Source organism: Henckelia pumila, chromosome 3 (assembly GCF_033568475.1).
Source record: "Henckelia pumila isolate YLH828 chromosome 3, ASM3356847v2, whole genome shotgun sequence".
NCBI lineage: Eukaryota > Viridiplantae > Streptophyta > Magnoliopsida > Lamiales > Gesneriaceae > Henckelia > Henckelia pumila.
This window is the reverse complement of record NC_133122.1, coordinates 169,585,945-169,594,197: the sequence shown is the minus strand read 5'-3', so window position 1 is coordinate 169,594,197 and position 8,253 is coordinate 169,585,945. Positions and strand designations below refer to the sequence as shown.

General features: G+C 32.5%; 1 long non-coding RNA gene across 3 annotated transcripts; it reads left to right on the top strand.

Annotated features, from left to right (window-relative positions):
• LOC140887863 (uncharacterized) lies at positions 1–6,587 on the top strand. 3 transcript variants are annotated; one of them, XR_012152027.1, is made up of 4 exons: positions 1–276; positions 381–428; positions 2,323–2,431; positions 6,331–6,587. It is a non-coding gene; the product is annotated as an uncharacterized lncRNA (long non-coding RNA). The 3 variants fall into 3 exon arrangements; XR_012152028.1 differs by having other exon boundaries at positions 2,302–2,431; XR_012152029.1 differs by lacking the exons at positions 2,323–2,431; positions 6,331–6,587 and adding an exon at positions 2,099–2,291.
• Positions 6,588–8,253: the final 1,666 nt, after the last annotated feature.

Sequence of the window (8,253 nt, the reverse complement as noted above, 5' to 3'; positions counted from 1 at the left end):
TAAAGATTATCTCTCCCCCGGCGCCTTTCTTTCTTCCATTCTTCTTTCCTTCCCATCCTTTTCCCTCCCAAAAACTAAAACCCCCGCCGCCGTCGCCCCTATTTTCTCCGGTTTCGGCCACCCATTCTTCACAAAATTTGCATATTTCGATTCCTCACATCTCAGGCTTTCATTCAATACCATTTTGCCCAATTTTTTATCCGATTTTTCCATCGACCGCCGCCATCCACTGCCGACCGCCGTTTCCAACCACCGTCGTGTCTAGCCGCCGCCGATGTTCGTACTTTTCAAGTTTAAATTTTGAATTTAGGGTTCCAATTTTGTGCCTTTTAAATTGATTCAAAAATGTTGTATTAATTTGTGTTTATTGTTGGTTGTAGGTACAATATTTGATCCGATTGGAGTTATTCATAAATTTTCAGATTTTTGTAAGTATTATTTCAAATTATTTCCAAATTTTAGGAAATATTTCAGTTTTTTTGGTGTTATTTCGAATTTGTATGTATTATTTCGAATTATTGGGTATTATATTGAATTTTTAGGTATTATATTGAATTTTTGGGAATTATTTCGAATTTTTTAGGTATTGATATAAATTTTTAGGTATTATATTGAATTTTTAGGTAGTATTTCGAATTTTTGTTGGGTAATTATAAATTAATATCCAGAATTTTATATTTTAAGAGTAATAATTAGTATTTATATTTGCAGCTTAAAAAAAGTATTTTTGTTTACTTTAATTTTAAGAGTATTAATCTATTATATTCTATAATTTTTAAACAAAATTCGAAAGTTTTATTTTTTTTAGTGTTTAACTGTAGGTATTATTTATGTAGATGTAGGACTAAGTTATTTTTAAATTTTTTGATTATTTTTATTAACTGCTTTGTTGTTTTTTTTCCGTTATTAGTTAACATGTTTGAATTTATATAAGGGGAGTGTTATTTACACTCCATTTATATTACAAGTTGACTATATTACCCTTTAATTAATTTTAGTAAATTCCTCAATATACTCTCATAGATTTCTAAAATAAGTTTTCTAAAATTTAACCAACAGATCAAAATATTATAGTTATATTTGTCAATATTTTTAAATATAGAATACAAACAAATTTTAAAGATATTATTGATCAAAATAATCGTTCATTATTATGTTGTATTTCTAATTTTTGAAAAAATAAAAAGATAACATTTCATTCTTATTTTTTCATAAATGACGCTAATTTTTATTTTAATTTTATAAATCAAAGTTTTAGTTTAATCACATTAACCAATGACAAATATATGGCTACCAATAAAAAAATTATTTTAAAAAAATATAAATTTTAAAATTGAAGTTAATATATTTGTATAATAAACATTCTTGTAACCCAAACAAAAAAATATAGTGTAAATTTATATGAAGTGAATTATGTCATTGCAAATATGCTGTTAATCACTAAAATATGTACTTTACGCTTTCAAAGAAATATTCTAATGTAATAAAATATATTCTTATTTTTTAATCTTTTATATAGGTAAATTTAAATATTATCCCAAACACTTTAACTTAATCTTGGTAAATAAAAATTTTGTAACCCATTAGACTTAATTATGTAGTTTATTAAAATGTATATATCTAATAAATTATGTATATTGCACAAAATATTGATTTATAATATGAATAATATTAACTTTTAATATTAAGAATATATGTTTTTGTTGTTTTATAATTTATTTTCCTATGAAGAAAAACCACGTCAATTTTCTGAAATATTAAAATTTTAGTTGTAACAAATAGAAGGATTGAATTTGGGTTTCTAAGGTAAATAGAAATTTTATAATATAAAGAAAGTATCATTAGGGGGTAATCTTGTCTACAAGGAATTATATATATATTGATAAAGTGGAGTTTTATATAAAACTTTTTGGAGTGTAAATAACACTCTCCTTTATATAAATGTTTGAATTTATATAAATGTGTAGCGTTTGGATACATACATGATAAAACTTAAGTTATTTATTTATATAATAAAATTTATTTAAATAAGTGATTGGAAGAAAATATCATCTGCATCTGTTTTGCACCCAACCCCAATTTACATCAGTCTTCTTAGGCCAAAAAAATATATTCAAGTAGTTCGCGATATGGCATCGGGTTTTGGCTCTGGTTCCTAGGATGATCATCGGATTTTTATTTGACCAGAGTTCCGAGGATAAGTGAACAGATCGTTAATATTAGCAAATTAATATTTAATCAATTCACCGTATCATATGCATTATTATTCTAAATGTATGAACTGATATGGAATAAACAAAGGTTTCTTCCCCCGAAGAACAGGATTTCTCGTTTTATGAAACAAAAATTCAAGCAACAGCTTTTTGCTGGCGGCTACTCCTAACATTACGTCACGCAGGCTCAGCGTGATTGGTACTTCGAGTAGTTCGCGGTATGTAATTTTATTTTTACAATTTAATAATTTTGAAACATGATACTTATATTTTGTTTGTTTTATTTTTTACAAAATTGCAGTCTGAATATAGATGAGATATGAGGCATAATGAGGAGATTAGGAAAACTTGGGATGTGTTGACTCCTCGGTACTACCGCCGCACATTACATGAGTGGAGGAGGTTTGGTAATGTGCCCGAGACTGTAGATAAAGATATCTGGGCCTTTATTGCTTGAAGTTGTGACTTAGGATTTAAAGTCATCGAACTAAGGAAAGATCAAATATTTTAGGATTTTAGGCGGCGAATTAAAACTCTTAAAGTTACATTGGAACAGTGATTTGAAATTTCTCTTAGGATACCATCATTTGGTAACAAATAAGAATTGTGAATTTATATTGTAGTAGGAGTTAGTCAGATCCTTGATGATATAGATATCAATAAGTATCAGAGTGCGCAACTTAAGCTGATTTGGGCCAACCCATGTGGGTGCAAGGATTGAAAAATTTAGTGTTGATCTGGTCTAATGTATCCAGACCTAGTTAGTAAGTCTTAAATTTCGAAGACGAAATTCCATTTAAGGGAGGAAGGAATTGTAGGGCCTAAAATCCAATCTATTAATTCGCATGCATAAAATTAAATAAATATTATGATTATTATTTTTAAGTTTAATTCATTTAAATTCTTTATTTGAATTATGTGTTAATAAAATATTAATTATTTATTTAAATGATTTTATTGTGCTAACTATTTAATTAATGCTTTTAATTGTTTAAGTTTACATATTTAAATTATTTTATTATAAAACATATTTGTTTTACTGATTTTAAAGGTTTAAGCTTGCTTATTTAAATAATTTTAATTGTCCAGCTTACTTATTTAAAATGAGTTAAGTTTATTGGTTATTTATTTAAATAATTTTAAATGTCTAGCTTATTTATATAAAAGAATTTTAATTTTTCAATTTGTTTTAAAGATTTTTAATTCCGCTTGTGTATTTATTAAAATGATTTTTAAACGTTCATATAGTTTATTTAAATTATTTTAATCATTTTTTTATTATTTAAATACTTTATATATCATTTTGACATTAAAATGTTTAAGTACTGATTTTAAAAGAATTCTTGAGTTTTCTTTATTTCAGGACGACGGGCGGAAGCAGAGTTGTGAGTTATAAATTATTCTTGTGATTTATGAAGTAAACTAGAGGAAGTTTATTAAATGATTATTTTAAGGATTTTTGAGTTTCCATAATTATTTTTATTTAATTGTAGAGCTTATTTTATGACTTTCCAAAGTTTGTATTTTTAAAATCTGGATAGAAACTATTTTCGCTTAAATATTTATAATTTTAATTTCAGATATTTAATTGTTTTAAATTCCTTTAAATGTTTATTTTGATTAATTACTTAAGCTAATTAATCTTGAGTTCCTAAGTTCAGTGATTCCAGGTCCCGCTTGAGAAGACGATGGATTTTGGAAGTAATTCTTAGTTTTCGCAAGATTTGAGATTTATGAGAAACTGAGAAAAATAGATAAAATTCGGTTTTAAAACTTTCCGGGTGACCGTAATTATTTTTATGACATTTTAGAGTTTATTTCAGAACTTTTCAAATTTAGCATTTTAAAACACGTGCAAATGAAATTTAATTATTTCTTTCTTATTTTTAACTTTTCAAACATAGGGAATTTAAGATATTTGGTGTGAGTAGTGTAAGAATTGTAATACACCTAATAGCACTTCTTTAAGTTATTAAAGTAGCACTTTTAAAACTTTTACACACACGCAATTTAATTCCCACATTTTATTCCCAAACCCTAGAACACATCAAATTAGAAACCATTCCCTTCCATTTTCCTCTGCTTAGCCGCTACCCTCTCCCCTTCTTCACTAAAACCCGTCGGCCACCTCCCTCCACCGCCTGCAGCAGCCGTCGTCCCGCCTCCCCACCGACCGAAAAAGTCAAGCTTAGGTGCTAGGGAAGGCTGCCTTCTCGTGTCCAGACCTCTTTTCAGCTCTTTTTCTTGGTTTGTATTGAGTTAAGGCACGTATAAATATGTTCTTTGACCACCAAATGAAGATATTATGTTGTATGCTTTGAATCCTTCTTGTATTTCGAGTTTGGTTAATTTTAGAGCTTGGATTTCGAATTTTTCACAAAAATCAGTAGTGTTAATGCCTAAATTTCGAGATTAATATGTGTTCTTGATGTTAAAATGAGCTATGTCTTGTGTGTTGATTGATTCTTGAAGGTGCTAGTATATTTCGAAAATTTCAGCATGTTGCTTCGAGTGTTTGAGCTCAATTTCTGAAATGTGGTTGAATAATGCTTAAGGGGCTGCCTAGGCTAGTTGATTTGGAGTTTAACTAGTGTGTTGGATGAAGTTTAAGGTGGCTATAAGGGCTGGAGGTGAGGGATTGTGGGATGTAGGTGTGGCCGTGTAGAAGGGGACTCCGGTTAGGGCAAGTCGGCTAATAATTGGACTTTGAGCTAGATTTGGGTGTGAGGGCTTGGATCAAGGGTTCAATGTGGGCTAAGTGGTGTTATTAGAGTTGTTATGTAGGATGGAATTTGGGAAATTCATTCGGTGAAGTTTTTGTAAGGGGCTAAGTTAGTGGTGGACTTGTGCAGAATTTTTGGTTGTGTTCGTAGCTGTTGGGAGATTGGTGATTAAGTCAGGTTTAGACATAGGATTTGACTAAGGGTCTGGTCCCAGATTAAATATAGGATGTGAGGAGCATGTTGGTTCAAATTGAGAGCAATTCGGGGTAGTTATGACTGAGTTAGGAATATTTCAAGTCAGTATGGTTAGTGCAGATTTTTGGTGGAGTTTAAGGGCTATCCGGGAATCCTATTGGATCAGGCTGCTCAGGTTTACTCTGGAAGTTAGAGTCTGGTCCTTGGGTTATTTTAGGGTGTGTAGAAGATTGTGGTTCAAGCGGAGGTCAATTTGGTTAAGGAAAGGTCGAGTTTGGGGTTTTTTGGTTTGAACGCTCGTGGTGAGGCTTGGTTGAGGAGAAAGGGGAGTTGTAGTTGATTAGCTTAGCCTAGGGGCAGCCGGTTAACCATTGTTTTTCCTTGTTCTAAAACTTTTTTTCATCATCTAAAGTTGAGTATTTGAGTGAGTTGTTTTAAAGAAGTATTCCTTTGAGTTGAGTTAAGTTTTAAGCAAGCAGAGTACAAGACTTTTTGTGCTTGTGAGGCAAGTGAAAGTTTGAGTTTGATGTTGAGTTAAAGTAAAAGTTTTGAATGAGGAGAGTTGATTGTGACAATAGATGTGCAATTTCTGTCGGGGGATGTCTCGGCTCACTTGCCAAATCAGAGGTATAGGGAGGGGCCATGAGACATCTTGTTTCCCCTACCCAATTAGAGGGGCAATGTGGAACCGGGAGAAATCTTGGTTTCCTTGCCATAGAGGGGCAATGTGAGACCGAGAGAAATCTTGGTTTTCTTTTCATAGAGGGGCAATGTGGGACCGGGAGAAATCTTGGTTTCCTTTTCATAGAGGGGCAATGTGGGGTCGGGAGAAATCTTGGCATCCTTGTCGGTATAGTACTGTAGTCATTGATCGATCAGAACAAAGAGGGTCACAATCGATTATCTATATTCACAGAGGAAAGTTCAAGTTAAAGTTTATCAAAGTTTATGTTTAAATACATGAATAAAGTTAAAGCTTCAAGCGTGAGTTTGAGTTAAAGTTGAGTGAGTTCATTGTATGCAATTTTTTTAAAGTTCTAAGTCTTGTCTACATTTAACTTCAAGCATTTTTTCGAGGAAAGTTTCAAAGTATTTAGAGTACAATTAATTTAAAAGTCGCGTGCATGTATTATGTATTCTTCTTTATTACATGCTTTATACTTGTTGATTTTGTAGAATCACTACTTTGCTTGATGCAGGTTACACTTTCGTTGAGATCGAGAGGCATGACTCTTGAGTAGAATGCAATGCGGGCTTCACACATCCCTCCGACCTATGCTAGTCTTCCATTTATGTGATTAAATGTATAGTTTTGATTTCTTTTATTTTGTATCTTGGTTATATGTAAATTTAAGAACTGCTAGATCAGTTTTGTTGGCATGTTAAACTATTCGATTGTTAGACTTTGATGTTTGTGATTTTGAAACACTTTAATTAGTTTCATGCTCGTTTCTCATTTCGAATTTCTGTATCGTTTGGTTGCATCTTTGGTGTGTTTGTTGAGACAATTGGATTTTAAGAGTTGTAGATAGGTCATGCCGAAATTTTTATTACATTTTTGAAAAATTCCGCATTATCTTTATATCTTTTAAATATTAGAGGTTAGAGTGTTTTTTTCAGTTTGAAATTCCTCCCCGTAGCTGAACCTTTCTCAGATATAAAAGGTGCGGAAGTAGACCTCCACCAACTAGCGAGCGCTTCCCTAAAGAATAAATTTGACAGCCTGCATTTTCTGCTCATCAGTGCAGTGGTACACCTCGAATCAATTCTCCCATCACTTCTAGCCAAATCTCAGCAACTTTCGGAGTCTCTTCTCCATTCAAAGGCTTAGGAGCCATCTGCACAAAGCTGCGCAAATCAAAACGGTGTCTGTCATCTTTGTGGCGATGGTGCCTCCGAGGTGGCTCTCTATCCTCGTCATCTCTCCAACGACCACCAACACTCCCATGACTCTCGTCTCCACGTCCAGCCATCTAGTAAAAGTAATAGAATTAAACCTCAAGACTGCTTATCTAGATCCCAAATCCCAATGCATACTCTGATACTATAAATGTAGTGATCCGTCCCAGAATCACTAGCTAATCAAAGCTTAAACATACAAAATAACTTAATTGAATAATCAGATGTCCAGCGAAAACTTAAATAATACAACTAAAACCACCGGCAGGATATAACCGGTTCAAAGTAAAATATTACAAATGTTATACGACCCAAACGAAACATAGTACTAAATTCCAAAATACAAAACCAAGTACAATACAATCCACCTTGCTGAAGCTCAACGACCGCTACCACCTAGTTCGTCCAACCTAAGTCCTGCCTCGTGAAATGGGGTTTCCAAAACAAAAACCAAGGACTTGAGCTAACAATGCTCAATACATAAGTACGAGTATGCACATATATGAATGCTAAATGCAAGTGAAGATATCGGGAACCTATGTAGAATATTGCTCAGTCAAAAACGCCATGCTATGTAGAACATTGGTCCCTTGCATCAGGAGGTACTCGCATACCATAAATCCGTGGACATATCCAGATCCAAAACTAAGGTATCCATCCACAGTATAATGGGGCTGAGCGACCCCTCTACTGGTTATATAAATGATACAGGCTCAATGTAACGCCCCGTTTTTCTCTTAATTGAACTTATTGAGTTATTCCGTGATTTCAGAATTAGAGAGCCGAACTTTTACTTATCAGGGTCTGTTTTGCAATTTTTGGAATTTTCAGGGACTGAAATGCAAAAATTGAGTTTGTAATAATATATAAGGATTGACTAAGTCTTTTAATCATCCCTTGTCTTCCTCATCACCCTCTCAACCGAGTTCCCTCCATTGAAGACACTCAAAGTGAGCTCCAAGCTTTGTGATTTCGATTCTAGCTCAATCCGTCCGATAGAATTGATTTCTGACTTGATATCTACGATCACAGCGACGAGTGCTCCGTTTGGAAGTAAGTATATCTTAATTCTGAGAAGTTTGAGTTTTTCGATGTTTTCAGAATTTGTTTATACTCGGAGAGGATGATTTTGAGTTAGCAGTGATCGTATATCTAAGACGGTTCAAAGATCTAACGACGATCGGATTTGTTATGATTTTTCTTATTATTTTCGAAAACCTTGA